The 15,612-nt window shown below is 41.5% G+C and overlaps 1 protein-coding gene across 8 annotated transcripts in view; it reads left to right on the top strand.

The window, feature by feature from the left end:
- The window catches only part of Slc16a12 (solute carrier family 16 member 12), a 112,083-nt gene that overhangs the window by 68,408 nt on the left and 28,063 nt on the right, over window positions 1–15,612 (top strand). Inside the window, exon 1 of one of the 8 annotated variants that reach the window (XM_045141879.1) lies at window positions 1,184–1,317. The exons of 5 other annotated variants lie outside the window; for them this stretch is intronic. The gene's annotated coding sequence lies outside the window, so the exon portion shown is untranslated. Of the gene's footprint in view, window positions 1–1,183; window positions 1,318–8,292; window positions 8,318–11,494; window positions 11,545–15,612 lie in introns of those variants that run through there. 2 more of the 8 variants (XM_045141885.1, XM_045141882.1) reach the window with 2 other exon arrangements.

Here is a 15,612-nt window from a genome sequence, read left to right on the forward strand (position 1 = left end):
AATTGCTGGTTGAAGTCACTAATTATTTACTTCCTTGTTACCAGCATCTGTTTGAGGAATAAATAGAGAGGAGCAGAAGGAAGGAAGGAAGAAAGGAAGGAAGGGAGAGAGGGAGGGAGGGAAAGAGCAAATCATTAGCTTTCCTTCACCTCATAATTTTTTCATAATTCATGTGCACTATCATTGAGCAACAAAAATAATGAAATTCATTTGCAGTTGAAGGTATACCTAAGACCAACCAAAGACTCCAAACTGTGGACAGCGATAGCTTGAATCCTGGCCTGACCCTATGCAAATTTGAGCAGAGAGATTTTATCATGTTTTTAAAATACATTTCCTCCTATTTCATCTCTTTTTATATGTAAATGTGCCCCCCAGGAGAGAAGGCTGGAAAGCTTCTACCAGCTGGACACCTTGCTACACTTCTGTAATGGCTTTGCAGAAAAATGTTGAAATTCTCTTAGAACATCCTTGGAAAATGGCCCTTTAATATACTCTAATAGACAAGAGTCCCTCTGAGTCTCCTAGCCAAAGGCCAAAGTGTTATATGGGGCCCTAAATACTGGTTGGGGTAGGACCAAATGTTTGTCGCTGGTAAGAGGAAGTACAAACTATCAAGTGACTGAGAAGCAAGATGTCTTCTCCTATATATCCACAAGAGGCTTCCAATGAACCCAGTTTATCCAGTACCTCAGTGTGCTGTTCCCGGGGCTGAACAGAATGTCACAGAGGTGACAATCACATCACTAGTGCAGATGGAGCGCAGAGGCGGGTAGAGAGAGCAGTGTGCCGCGATTAAGTCTTGCACAGGCTTTGAGATTGAGTCTGGAACAGTCAGAGTGTTGTTACTGTGTCCATAAACCTGGAATGAATGAAGATCCTATGTAATCACATAGATCAGAAACTAAAGACCCTTACGACTTCAGTGCACTGCTCTAGCTTGATCTGAATTGTTCCCTAAAAGCTCTCATGTGGAAGGCTTGGGTTCCATTGCAGCAATCTTCAAGAAGTAAGGCTTTGGGGAAACAATTGCATCTTCATCGTGTATGAGTTCACTGATGAATTCAAAGCTTCATGGGGTGGTGGAGGCTTTAGGAGGTGGGGCTGAGGTGAAGGAACTAGGTCACTGGGGTGTGTCCTCCAAGGGTATATTTTGTCCCCGGCCCACTCCCTGCTTGTCGTTCTCCTCCCATCTGCCCTGGCTGCCAGGAGGTGAGCAGCTTTGCTCCGCCGCCCCCTTCCCGCCCCCACGGTCTGCCTCAGCACAGGCCCCGAAGCAAGAGAACTATGCAAGCATCTACGGAAACCTCTGAAGTTGTAAGTCAAAAAAAAAAAAAAATCCTCCTTTTAGCTGGTTTTTTTTTTTTTGTCCTCAAGTATTTTAACACAGACAGAAAACTGAGTAACACATGCTCCCAAGTAGTAACTGCGATTACTGTTATCATTTTGTGGCTTTTTCTGCGGCCCAGAGACTCGAGGTCTGAGAGCTGCCCGGCACCTCTGCGACAGCGCGTGCGACTGGGCGACGTGCTGGTCACCTTCTCGTTGTGACAGCTCATCTTCTTGCTTCATGTCTGAGGCTCCGACCTCCCTGATGAATACTGATTTTCATATTTCTTTCAGCTGAGTTCCAGTTGTCTGCTATTTATGCTTTTAATATTTCTTATGACTTGAGGGAATTTTCCCAGAAGAGAACAGCAGACATCTCATTCACTTGTTAGGAGTTTATTCCGTCCTCACTCTGTACCAGGCTGTTTGTGTGACTGGCAGTTTGGGGATAGTGAGGAGAGCTGGAAGAGATGGTGTGGAGATGGATCCTGACCTGTGGAGAAGACTTATTAGTGATCAGTGCTCTGGTTTGAATATGAATCATACCCCAAAGACTTATACGTTTAGCTGATATTATCATGAACATGAGGTCCTTAATGATAGTTATTAATAACCTTAGCAATAGTTTCACCTACTGATAAATTGATAGCTGAATGAGTGAGGAGGAGATGGAGCCTGGTTGGGGAAGCGGGTGACTGGATATATGCTTCGCTGTAGAGCCAGCCAGCCAGGGACTGAAACTATGAGCCTAGCTCAACCTTTCCTTTGATTCGTTTTTGTCATTTGTCAGTGACACAAAAAGCTGACTTAACATAGTCAGAGACCTGACTTTGAGGAGTCAGCACCCTTGTTTCATAAATTAGGAAACAGCAGCAGAGAGGAATGATTCTGTCAGGGCCATACCACTCAATAGCGCCACTTGGACACAGCCTTGAGGTATTTCCACATTTCCTAGCTCAGCCTTTTTCCTCTTTTGTGCTGCAACCCAACTTACACAGTAAGATACTGCTAAAGGCTGAGGCACTGGGGATAGGAGGGACTGAGGAAGGAAAGCAATGGAGAGTCCTGTTCAGACCTTTTAAAACACAAGGTTCCAAAATTACTCTTTCCTTTTAGCTGTTTGCTTAATTGGTTGAGGTAAGAAATCTGTAGGTTACTACTGAGTATGACCTTAAGAAAAGCTCTGGCTGGGCATGGTGGCACGTGCCTTTAATCCCCAGCACTAGGGAGGCAGAGGTAAGAGGATTGCTGTGAGTTCAAGGCCACCCTGAGATGACACAGTGAACTCCAGGTCAGCTTGGGCTAGAGTGAGACCCTACCTCACCCCCCCCCCCAAAAAAAAGCTCTGAATCTCCTTTGAACAAAGTTGAGTAGCGTGACAGAGCTCCTGTGACCATGGACAAGTGGAAAATTGCAGGATCAGAGCCAGGTTACTTTGGGCTTCCTTAGCCCTCCAGTAATGATGCAGGATTTGGGGGTTCAGGAGGTGTTCCCTAGAATTTATGAACCCCAAGTTTTGGCTTCTTCCTACCTTTCATAAAGAATTAATAAAGACTGATTCAAGAAGGATAAATTTTGAATTATCAGGTTTATTTACAGCAAAATCACAGACTGCAGGATTTAGGAAATATGCTCTCAGGTGGAAACACTGTGTAGTTTATAAGCTTCATTTAAGAGAAATTGAGTTTTTTTTTGGGGGGGGGGAACTGGAGTAGAGCTGCAAAGTCATGGCAAGTGGAATCTAGGAGCTTGTGTAGGGAAACTTAGGAGGAGTCCGCATGGCATCTGCCATGTGCTTTTCTGTGTAGGGAAGGTAAGGGGGAAAATGGAGAGGCTCAAGGAAAAATGAGAGGGCAGATATCAAAGCAAAGACCAGGAGATACAGAGGAGAAAATAGGAGTGAAGAGGGTTACACTCACAGTTACCCTGAGTTTAAGGACATCACACAGGGAGCAGGCCCAGATCTTGAAAACTGACTTATGTGGTAGATCTGGAGCGTAGGGCAAATATGCACATGGTAGATTCAGAAACCAGAGGAAAATTGTACATGTGATTAAAGGGAGAACTTACCCCAAACTATTAAGCAGAGGCAAGCAGTAAAGTTCCCCCAGACCAAGAAATAGCGTTGTTCTCCCACCCAGCCACCCACTCAGCCAGGCTGGGTGACGGGGAGGCCAGACTCGCATGTGTCCTTGCAGCTGAAGGAAGAAATGCAGAGCTGACAGCAGCCGAGCCAGGCAAACAGTGGAGCTGAGCTGAGTGGGGTGGAGTCCAGCCAGGGGAAGACCTGATTGGTTTGTAGAGAAGGAGGGCAGACCCTAGAACCAGCCCACCTGGGCCATCTGTTAAGGGAGCATGCCAAACTGTGGGCAGCAGGGCCCTGAGATCACTTTGGATCAGACAGGCAGGGGTTCCATTTCCGCCCAGTTTCATTCTTGTGTCGGGGCAAGGTGTCATGTGGGGTGGTATCTCCTGGTTTTCTCTGGGCCTCATTCTCTAACTGAAACTGCCCCAAAGGAGCTAGCTTTCTCCTATCCTCCTTCAGTAGCCATTTCTTGTGCACTGCAGTGTCTGACCTAACATCCTGGTGGCTTATGATCAGGTAAACCTTTCTGAAATGTACTAACAGACCACCAACTTTCACCAACTAAAACTCTAAGAACGTCATCAGCTAACATCTGAAGCCTATAGCAGAGATTTCTCTGCTTGGCACTAACCCACCTACCTGATATTTCCACCAATATATTTGAAAAGTGCCTTGGTTTATGACTCTTTTGGTTTGTAATGATATAACAATAAAAATCTTAATACATAGGAACATGTAATTTTGGATAAACTGAATCTATGTATCCAGGCCATGGTCACTCATATTTGATTCCATAATAATCTCTCTTATTCCCTTCGGGGTGATGGCTGTGTTGTTTTGCATTGATGTTATGGTGCCTGAACATGGGGCCCCAAGGACAAGCTACTTCCTCTGTAGGATTTTCTGGGATGGAGCCAGGTACCCCAGCATGGGCCCATTTGTACCCAACTCTCCCATATTGTTTATGTCTTTAGGGGCATCTGGGTGAATTCATTCTGCATTTCTGACCTCCATTGATTTGGTAGATAGTCCATTTGTTTACTCGTGTTTTTTTTGGGGGGGGGTTCAAAGTAGGGCCTCACTTTTTAGCCCAGGATGGCCTGGAATTCACTGTGTAGTCTCAGGGTGGCCTTGAACTGACAGAGATCCACCTACTTCTGCCTCTGGAGTGCTGGGATTAAAGGCTTGTGCCACCATGTCCTGTCCATTTGTTTATTCTGAGCTGGTTTTAGGATAACTTTTTTTGTGTGTGTGTGTGGTTTGCTTTCAAAGTGTTTAGTCTAAGGTATCTTTTGTTTATTTGTTTTGAAGGCATTTTGGCTTATGATCATTCAGTTTGTTGTTTACTCTCTGGTCTTTATGGGTATTTTGGTTTCTGATTTCTGACTGGTTTGTTCCTGCTAGGATTCATCTTTTTTTTTTTTTTTTTTTTTTTTCCTGAGGTAGAGAATTCACTATGTAGTCTCAGGGTGCCCTCAGACTCACAGCTATCCCCCTACCTTGGCCTCCAGAGTGCTAAGATTAAAGGTGTTAATCATCACACCAAGCAACTTTTCTTTTCTCTTACTACTGGGTCAATATTTAATTCAAAGGTTAAGGGAATGTTTGGGGGAAACACTACTTTTTGGTACTCCATCTGGTTTGATAATTGTGGGATGAGGAAACCTAACCAAAATAAAGTTTATGGTTCCCACAGTGAGGAACACTTGATCCTAAATTGGGGTTCATTTTTAGTTTTTGGCATATGAAACTAAAGTCCTAGGCAGTGCCATTTTTTGGAGAAAGAATCATAAATGGGAATCCTGTCTTAACTAGAATTTAAAAACCTCTAAAATGATTAACTTGGTAATTTAGAAACTAGTCAGTAGGAGTTCTAGAAATTATATCTAACTTAAAAGAGATTAAAATAAATAAAAGAGTAATAAGAAATCTCGAGAGTTATGTCAGAACTAAAGATGAATTCTGAACAATCTAACTCTTCTCAACCCCTCTCATCATTCTCTGACCTTCTCTCTTCCTTTTCTAGTTCCAAACAGAAGAAAATTCTTTATCAAAGGGAAAGATTGTTGGGCTGGAGAGATGGCTTAGAGTTTAAGGTGTTTTCCTGAAAAGCCTAAGGACCCAGGTTCAATTCCCCAGTACCCACATAAGCCAGATTCATAGGTGGTGCTTGTGTCTAGAGTTTGTTTGCAGTGGCTAGAGACCTTGGCCTATACATTCTCTTTCTCTCTCTGTCTCTCTGCTTCTTTACCCCCTCTCAATTCAATTCAATTTAATTAAAAAAAGATTGTTGTAAGATAAAGCCTAGAGGGAGAAGATAGATCACATACTAGGGCTGAGATATAACTAAGTTTATAGAGTGCTTATCTAGCATGCATGAAGCCCTGAATTTGAACCCTACCATTACATAAACCAGGCAAAATGGCACAGGACTTCAATCTTAATTACAGAAACTCAGGAGAAAGATGGGTTCTTTTAAGCAGTTTTAGTGTGCTTTCATTCTCTGGAGTACTTTTCCTTTGTCTAACCCTCATGCTTAAGACTGTATTAAAATATCTTTGAAAAAAATATTTTATTTATGTTTTTTGAAAGAGAGAGAGAGGGAGGGAGGGAGGGAGAGAGAATGGGGGTGCCAGGGTCTCTAGCCACTGTAAACAAACTTCAGACACATGTACCACCTTGTGCACCTGGCTTTATGTGGGTAATGGGGAATTGAACCTGGGTCCTTTGGCTTTGCAGGCAAGTGCCTTAATCACTAAGTCATCACTCCAGCCCATCAAACAATGTTTTTCTAAAGCATTGTGAGTAAGTCTCTTTACTGCTTCTGCTCAACTATGTTACTAGCTCATATGGTATCTTGGTATCTTTGTTTCTGGTTTTTTTTTTTTTTTTTTTTTTTTTTTTTTGGCCTGGCTAAAACCTCTTATCATGTTTAATGAGTGCCCCTGGCATTGGAGATAAGAATCTGTAGCTGCCCAGTTCTGTTCCTGGGTCAGATGGGACAGCACATGGCTTTCCAGAGAACATCAGCATAAGGGCTGATCCCCCCAGATGTCCTAAGCCATTCTCTTGCCCCCAGGAGAACAATTCAAGAGTTCATGGCAGAGCTACTCCTCGAAAGAATTTTCTGGGGCTGGAGAGATGGCTTAGCAGTTAAGTACTTGCCTGTGAAGCCTAAGGACCCGGGTTCGAGGCTCGATTCCCCAGGACCCACGTTAGCCAGATGCACAAGGGGATGCATGCGTCAGTTTGTTTGCAGTGGCTGGAAGCCCTGGCACACCCATTCTCTCCCTCTCTCTCTCTCTCTCTCTCTTTCTCTCACTCTCAAATAAATAAATAAAAATGAACAAAAAAATTTTTTTAAAGAAGAATTTTCTGGATCCAGAACACATAATAATGGCCATTTCCCTCTCCTAACCTTTCCCAGCCTATCATTTCTGCTCTTACCTCATCTGTTCTGTGAAGCTGATAGCCTTAGGCAAAGAGAACACTACTGTACCCCTCCCAAATGCTGTTTTTAGCTTCAGTTTGGAGGAATTCTAAAACTTTCTTACTACTTACGTTGCTAGCCAGTCTTCTTGTGAGACTGACCTGTATTTAATCTGGATCCTCACTAGATATTGTTTTGGTATGTGTGGGTTTTTTTGAGGTAGGGTCTCACTCTATCTGACTAGGAGCTCATTTTGTAGTTCCAGGTTGGTCTTGAACTCATAGAGATCCTCCTACCTGTGCCTCCCCTGAGTGCTTAGATTAAAGATGTGTGCCACTGTGCCTGGCTCTCACTATTCATTTATTTTTTTCTTTTTTTTTTTTAATTAAGCAGAAACTTTGTATGGATACATCATGTGTTGGTACCATCATTTCCTTCTGCCCTGACCCCATTCCACTGTGGGCCCTCCTCAGTGGGATTGCTGGTATTCACCATGGGGTTGTGGGTAATGAATTGTGAGAGATGCAGTCATTTTGTGTGGGGCAATACCTTAGGGTATTCCCTGCCACCCTGAGGCTCTTACTGCCCCCTCTTCTGAAAACTTGCCTGAGCCTTAGTGGGTATGTTTTAAGTCTACTTTAGGGTTGAGCTCTTAGCAGCTTCTAGATTTCTCCTTTGGTACTTTTTGACTGTTCTCAGGTCCATCTCCATCACCCTGGCTGAGGTTGTCAGACTTGCCCATGAAGCAGCTCTCCTGCTCATCTCTGTGGTTTCACCTGGGCACCAACTGTTGTGCGAGGGATGGTCCATCCCTTGATAGGAAGTCAGTTCTCTTTTCTTGACTTGTTGATAGATTTTGGTTGTCCTCCGTTTTTGCTGCCTTCTGATAAAGGACACATTCTCCAGCAGAGAGCGAGGTAAGCATAGGTCAAAGGGATAAGCATAGTGAATTTACAGAGATTTTGGTGGTGTAGTCTCTCTTTTGGCCAAAGACTAGTGGGAGCTTCTAACTGGCCTCCATGACCTTGGTCTCCATAGGATTCTGACTTGGTTCCCACTTCCAGCTATGGGGTCCTTTCCACTGAGTGGATCTCTTAGCCAGTCATAGAACCACTGAGTACCCTCTTAGGCTGGGTGTCACTCTTGCACAAGTGTGCACATGTCGTCAGGCTGGTTGCTCTCCTATGGCAGTGTCCCTGCTCGCTCACAGCACTTGTGTCCACTCCCCTGCGCTCAGCAGCTCATGTAGCCATTTCCAGCATTGTATGGACTAGCCATCTGGGAACTGGCCTCCTTCCAGATTCCAGCCAGACCTTTTGATGTTCTCTGTTTTGAATGCTTGGTTCCCAGCCGATGGCAATTTGGAAGGTGGAGGCTTGCTGGACGAGGTGTGTTATTTCTACCTGCTGTGGCAATTTGGAAGGTGGAGGCTTGCTGGACGAGGTGTGTTATTTCTACCTGCTGTGGCAGAGGTAATGTCTAGTCCCTACTCATGCCATGCCCCTTGAGACTAAAAGCCAAAACTAAAACTTTTCTTCCACCAGCTGCTTTTGGTCACATGCTTGACCCCAACACAAGGAGGTAACTACAACACCATGTTTAGCTAGATGCACAAAGTGGTACATGTGTCTGTAGTTCATTTGTAATGGCAATAGGCCCTTGGACACTGATACACTTTCTCTGAAATAAATAAATAAATAAATAAATAAATAAATAAATAAATAAATAAAATCTTAAAATATATATTTAACCAATATTTAATGTAAAGTTTTTAAAAATGTGCTATTATAAATAGATATAATAATATGAAATATATATATACACATACATATATATATGTGTGTGTGTGTATATATACATATATATACACACATACACATATATATACATATATATATTATATATATATGTATGTATGTATGTATGTGTGTGTGTGTGTGTATATATATATATATATATATATATATATATATATATATATATATATATTTATTTATATTACATAAAAAGAAAAAGCCAAGGTGGGACATGGTGGCATACACCTTTAAGCCCAGAACTTGGGAGGCAGAGGTAGGAGGACTGCTGTTAGTTCAAGGCCAGTTTAGGACTAAAGAGTAAGTTATATTTAATTATATTTGTGAATTATATTTAATTTTAAATATAATACCCCTTGATTAGCACTGAGACAGCTCTATCACACCCTCCAAGGATCAGGGACCTTTGCGGAAGGGGTAGCAGAAAGAATGTAAGAGCCAAAGGAAGGGGAGGAGTATTTTGAAATACTGTCTTCCAGATACCAAGTGGCTGCAGTGTTTATTACCTCACAGTGGCTGCTGCTCTCTACACAAACCTTGTGTACTAGGTGGGGGGAAATGATGATATCAAAAGAGAAGAGGGACTCGTTGAACAGATGGGATTCCAGGAAGGGACGGAAGAGGGGTGGGAAATGGAGCGTGATGGGAGGGCATTATGATCATGGCATATTGTCTATATTATAATGTCAGTAAAACACTTTTGAAAATTCAGAAAACATAGTCAAATTATATGTCACATGTAGATGTAATGTCAGATACAGAAAACAAAGAAAAAAATAGGCTGTTACCTGCCTACCTGGTGTTTTCATCAATATATTTAAAAATTCGTTGGCTTATGGCTCTTTCATTCTCTGACTATAAAACTTTCATAAACTTGTGAATACGTTGGAACGTAGATTTTAGGGCAACCTGAATCTGTGTTCCTGAGCCATGGTCACTCATATTTGGCTCCAGAATAAACTCTCTCTTGTCTCCTTTGACGTGAGAGCTGTGTGTTTCACATCGACATAATGAAAGAGCAAACTTCAGTGAGGACACCAGGAAGGAGCCTCACAAAGTGAGTTCTGTACTGGAAGGTTACTGAGTCCTAGAAAGAACTTGTTGCAAATGATTAGATTTTTCAAAGCAGAGAAGAGTAAAATTGGGACTATGTTACAATTTATGCTATGAGAAATAATGTTAGAAGGACATTCTAATCTAAAGTTTCTTTCAGAAAATTTTTTTCTGAGATTCAGAAGACAATTACACTTTAGTGGTTGATGTCCAAATACAATAAATCAGAGGCTTATTTAGTAAAATGAAGAATTGCCTGATGCTTCCTTTGTTTGCAGTTTTATGTGGACTGGTGACTCAATAAAAGACGCTGTATTTGCCTCATATCAGATGTGTTAATCATTTACAAGAATGCTCAGTTGGTATTGTAGGGGACTGCCAATGGCGTCAGCCTCTCTAGGAAACTAGGCTTACCTTCCCTAACCTTTGTGTTGCTTATGAATATATATATATATATATATATATATATATATATATATATATATATATATATATATATATATATATATGCTTAAATGGCCTGGTTTTAGAGAAACTCACATATATGGAACATAAGCACATCTTTACACCCACCATGTAGGCTCCCTCCTGCCTTCATTTTGTCATGGCTGTCTCATGAATAGATGCTTAAGCTTTATATATATTTATTATATGGACATTTTGTTGACAGAAATGCCAGTAGGAAATTTGAAAACTCCAGGGAAGATGTATAAGTGTACTGCCCAGTGTTTGCCACAGCTACCTGTTGCTATTTGTATTTCATTGTCAAGGGACCCCCTTTACTTCTCTGAGCTTTAACATCACCATTGTGGGGAAAAAAATAGCATTCATTCTGGAGGGTTGTAAGGATCAAGTACAGGCACACAGGACAAATTAACAGTACTGCATTCAAATGTTTACATAGGGGTTGCTTTGCCTTCCCTGGAGTCCTATGATCATATTTCTTGCTCTGTGGTTTTACCCAGATTGTATCTTACTTACAATAGACTTTTCCTTATGATGTCACCATTACATCAATACTAGGATAATTATTTAAATTTTTTACATTTATGTAATTGTATTTTTATGATTTCTTCACTGATTGGTTTCTGTTAAAAAATTACTGTCATGTATTCATTGCACATAGTGATGGGCTTCATAAAGGCATTTCCATTCAACTATGTCATGTCCTTTGAGCATATTTACTTCTCATGCCCTCTCTTTTCCCTTACTCTTCCTCCAGTCCTCTTCCATCACCCGCGCTTACTTACCCTTCATGTTATATATGTTTATGAATGTAGTGAGATATATGATGTTATATATCTGCATTGGCTCAATCTTTTCTTGCTATGCCCAATGCCTTTTTTGCAGTGTGAATGTTTACTCTGTGCCATTGTGTGTATTTGATCTTACAAGCTCACAGGAGGCACACTAGAGAGATACCTGCACATCCATGTATATTGCAGCACTACTCACAACAGCCTAGTCATAGAACCAACTCAGGTGTCCATCAACAGAAGAATGGATAAAAATGTGGAATATATACACAAGAGTTTCGTTAGCCATAAAGAATGAAATTATATTGTTTCCAGGAAAATAGATGTAAGTGGAGATCATCTATTAAATAAAATAAACCAGACCCAGAAAGACAAATACTGTGTGTTCTCTCTTATATGTAGGTCCTAGATTTTATATACTATTGTAGTTATCTTCTTGTTGCTGGGACAAAGCACTCAACCAAAAGCAGCTGATAAGAGAAGTGTTTATTTTGGCTGTCTCAAGAGGAAGCTCCATGATGGCAGGGAAAAAAGCATGGAATAAGCAGAGGCTGGACATCACTACTGTCATAGCAGGTATGAAACAGTAGCAAGAGGGCTGGAGAGATGGCTTAGCAGTTAAGTGCTTGCCTATGAAACCTAAGGACCCTGGTTCGAGGCTCAATTCCCCAGGACCCACTTTAGCCAGATGCACAGGGGGGCCCATGCATCTGGATTCCTTTACAGAGCCTGGAAGCTCTGGCACACCCATTCTCTCTCTCTCTCTCCCTCTCCCTCTCTCTGCCTCCTTCTCTCTGTTACTCTCAAATAAATAAACAAACAAAAAATTAAAATTAAAAGAAACAGTAGCAAGAGAGAGAGCTGAATCCCAGCATGTGGAAGCTGGCTATAACACCTGTAAGCCCACTCCCCATAACACACCTCCTCCAGCAAGGCTCTACCTCCCAAATTGCTGTCAGCTGGGGACCAAACATTCAGAAAACATGAGTTTATGGGGAACATCTGATTCAAACCATCACATTCCACCCCTGGCCCCCCAAGATTCCCTACCATAAAGATGTAAAACTGCACTCAGTTCAACTTTAAAAGTCCTCATAGGTTTTATCAATCCCAACACTGTTCAAACATCCCCATAGTTTAAGGTCTCTTATCTGTGATCTGGGAAGATCAGAAGGGAAAGAAAGTATGAAATGTGAATATGGTTGAAAGACATCACATACTTGAATGAAAATGTCTTTATGAAACCCATCACTATTTACAATGAATATATACCAGTAATTTTTTTTAAAGACCATAAAATTATAATTGCCCAGCCATCGGAAAAGAGAAGCTTCTCTGACCAGAAGTGAGAGTAGTATTGATATATATTACACAAATTAATTTATGTTTAGAGGGCAGCTTGGAGGCCATAATATATCCATTAACCAGACAAAAGTAGCAGTTTCCCTCATAGGGCTTATGACCTCCTCAGCCATAGGATTTTGACTATGTATGTGACATGAATTCCTTCTCATGGAGCAGGCCTCAATCAGAGAGCAATTGGTTTCCCTCAAAACCAACATGCCACCATTGCACCAGTTGATAAATTCCATCTGACTGGCCATTGCTGGTTAAGACCATTGATGAGTTTTCTTCCCAGAAGGCTGCACAGGTCTTTCTAGCATCCTGACAGTTAGTCAACAGGAAGGGTGCTTCTATTAATTGAATTTTTGTTCAAAGTAGGGACTCACTGTAGCCCAGGCTGACCTGGAATTCACTCTTTTGTTCTATGCTGGCCTTGAACTCACAGCATTCCTCCTGACCTTTGCCTCCTGAGTGCTGGGATTAAGGTGTGCGCCACCACATCCAGGTAACTGGACCTTTTATATTTAGTGTTTTAGTTCTTTGTATAATGTATAACCTAGATATTAATCGTCTGTTAGATGTATAGTGAACAAATATTTTCTTCCTTTCTGTGGCTGTTTTCTCATTTGATTGTTTCCTGTGCTGTGAAGAACCTTTTAAGTCACATGCCATCCCATTTGTTAACTCTTTTAAGATTTTTTTCAAATTTTTCAAACCAGGGCCTCACTCTGACCCAACATGACCCAGCCTTGAACTCACAGTGATCCTCCCACCTTGTTCTCCTGAGTATTAGGATTCCGAGCATGCACAACCATGCTTGGCTTCTCTATTTGTAAATTCTTGGTTTTATTTAATTTATTTTTATTTTTTTACATTTTGGTTTTTTGAGGTAGAGTCTCTCTGTAGCCCAGGCTGACCTGGAATTCACTATGTAGTCTCAGAGTGACCTCAAACTCATGATGATTCTCCTACCTCTGCTTCCCAAGTGCTGGGATTAAAGGTATGGGCCACCACGCCTGGCTCTTGGTTTTATTTTTTGAACTACTAAAGTCATTTGCTGAAAATCCTCACCTATGCCTATATCTTGAAGTGATTTCCCCATATTTTCTTTTAACACTTTCAGAGTTTTAGGTCTCACATGGAGGTGTTTGTGGTAGTTTGAAGGTGAATGTATGTTTCCTATAGCCTCAGGTTTTTGTTTTTTTTTTTTAATTTTATTTATTTGAGAGCGACAGAGACAGAGAGAAAGCTAGATAGAGGGAGAGAGAGAGAGAGAGAATGGGTGGGCCAGGGCTTCCAGCCTCTGCAAACGAACTCCAGACGTGTGCGCCCCCTTGTGCATCTGGCTAACGTGGGACCTGGGGAACCGAGCCTCGAACCGGGGTCCTTAGGCTTCACAGGCAAGCGCTTAACTGCTAAGCCACCTCTCCATCCCAGGTATTTTTGATTAAATTTAAACTACCTGCTTAAGTCTCCAGCAGGCTGCTGGAGGAGGTATCACTGGTGGCTGATCCTGGGGTCCTGCCCTAAAGGTGTTTGGGGACAGATCTTGATTCCAGCCCAAAGCTGTTTGAGTTTGTAGTGCTGGCTGCTAGGGTTTCCTCTCTGCTTCCATCTGTAAAAGGGAGTGTAGCAGAAAGCTTCAGGTTCACTGAGATGAACTTTCAGACCAGGCACAGTTATGGAGGAAGGGATTTATTGAAGCTTACAGATCCAGGGGAAGTTTCATAATGGCAGAAGAAGCTGGCCTGCCTTTACAGGCCCAAACAGAGAGAGAGAAGGGCACAAGTCAAAAGGTCAAAAGCCACAGCACACTTCAGGAACTCCAGCTGGGCACACTTTGCATATCTTTAGATTGAAATCTGAAACCCACCACCACAATTTAAGATCCACCCAGTGACATTGCCTCCAGCCAGGTAGCCAGCAGATGCAAACTAGAAACAAACAACTGAATATATTGGGGGCCATCTATTCTATTGAAACCACCACAGGGAGCTAGCTTCTTCTGCCATTGATGGAACTTATCATGGATCTGTAACTTTAAAATAAATCCCTTTCTCCCATAAGCTGTGTCTGGTTGTATATTTATCCTAGCAATGTGGAGCTGACTACGAGATGTTTGATCCATTTCTAATTCATTTTCATGCATGTTGGGAGACATATCTAGTTTCATTCTTCTATATATGACTATCCAGTTTTCCCAGCAGTATTTGTTAAAGAAGCTATCTTTTTGTCAGTATTTATTTTTGATACCTTTGTGAACATCAGGTAGCTATAGCTGTGTGTGGAAAATTCTGGATTCTCGTTTCTGTTTCATTCATCTACACCTCTGTCTCTGTGCCAGCACCGTTCTGCTTTCGTTACTGTGCTTAGTAACATAACTTGAAATCGAGTATTGTAATACCTCCAGCACACTTCTTTTTGTCCAGATAGCTTTGGTTGTTTAGGGCCTTTGTGTTTCCATATGAATTTTAGGATTGTTTTTCTATTATTTGTGAAGAATATCATTAGACTATCTTTGGGGATTGCTTTTGGTAAGACAGCCATTTCATTTTTATGTATTACATTTTGGGGGGGGGGGTTCGAGGTAGGGCCTCACTCTGGTCCAGGCTGACCTGGAATTAACTCTGTATTCTCAGGGTGGCCTTGAACTCATGGTGATCCTCCTACCTCTGCCTCCCAAGTGCTGGGATTAAAGGTGTGTGCCACCATGCCCAGCCAGTTCCACATTTTATAAGTAAAAAGCAAATTTGTGAAAAAAATGTGGGAATGTTGGAAAAAGGACAATCAACTGAAATAAATTAAAGGAGAATTATCTTGGCTCAGCAGAGGCAAAGTAAAAGTTGTTGGAACATGATGTTTTTGTAAATAAATGTAGCATTTTATTTTGTTATGGGCTTGCTTCTTACATTACCATTTATTGGATAATAACCTCACTTTCAATGTACAGTGTACATTGTACAATGATATGCTTGTTTTAGTACTTGAAAAATCATACAAAAGAGACTTTTTGTGCCCATATTATGGTGCAGGGAGTATACTTAACATATAGTTTTAAAGATACATATGTATACAAATAATACTATAGCTTTGGAGATATATAATACTGTAATCATAAGAGTATATCCTTCATTCATCTTCTGCATAGTATTCACGAAAGTTTGAAGCATACAACTTTAAAAAATTTTTTTTGTTTATTTTTACTTATTTATTTGAGAGCAACAGAGAGACAGTAAGAGGCAGATAGATAGAGAGAAAATTGTCATGCCAGGGCCTCCAGCCACTGCAAACAAACTCTAG

The sequence above is a fragment of the Jaculus jaculus genome, chromosome 1 (assembly GCF_020740685.1).
Source record: "Jaculus jaculus isolate mJacJac1 chromosome 1, mJacJac1.mat.Y.cur, whole genome shotgun sequence".
Lineage (NCBI taxonomy): Eukaryota > Metazoa > Chordata > Mammalia > Rodentia > Dipodidae > Jaculus > Jaculus jaculus.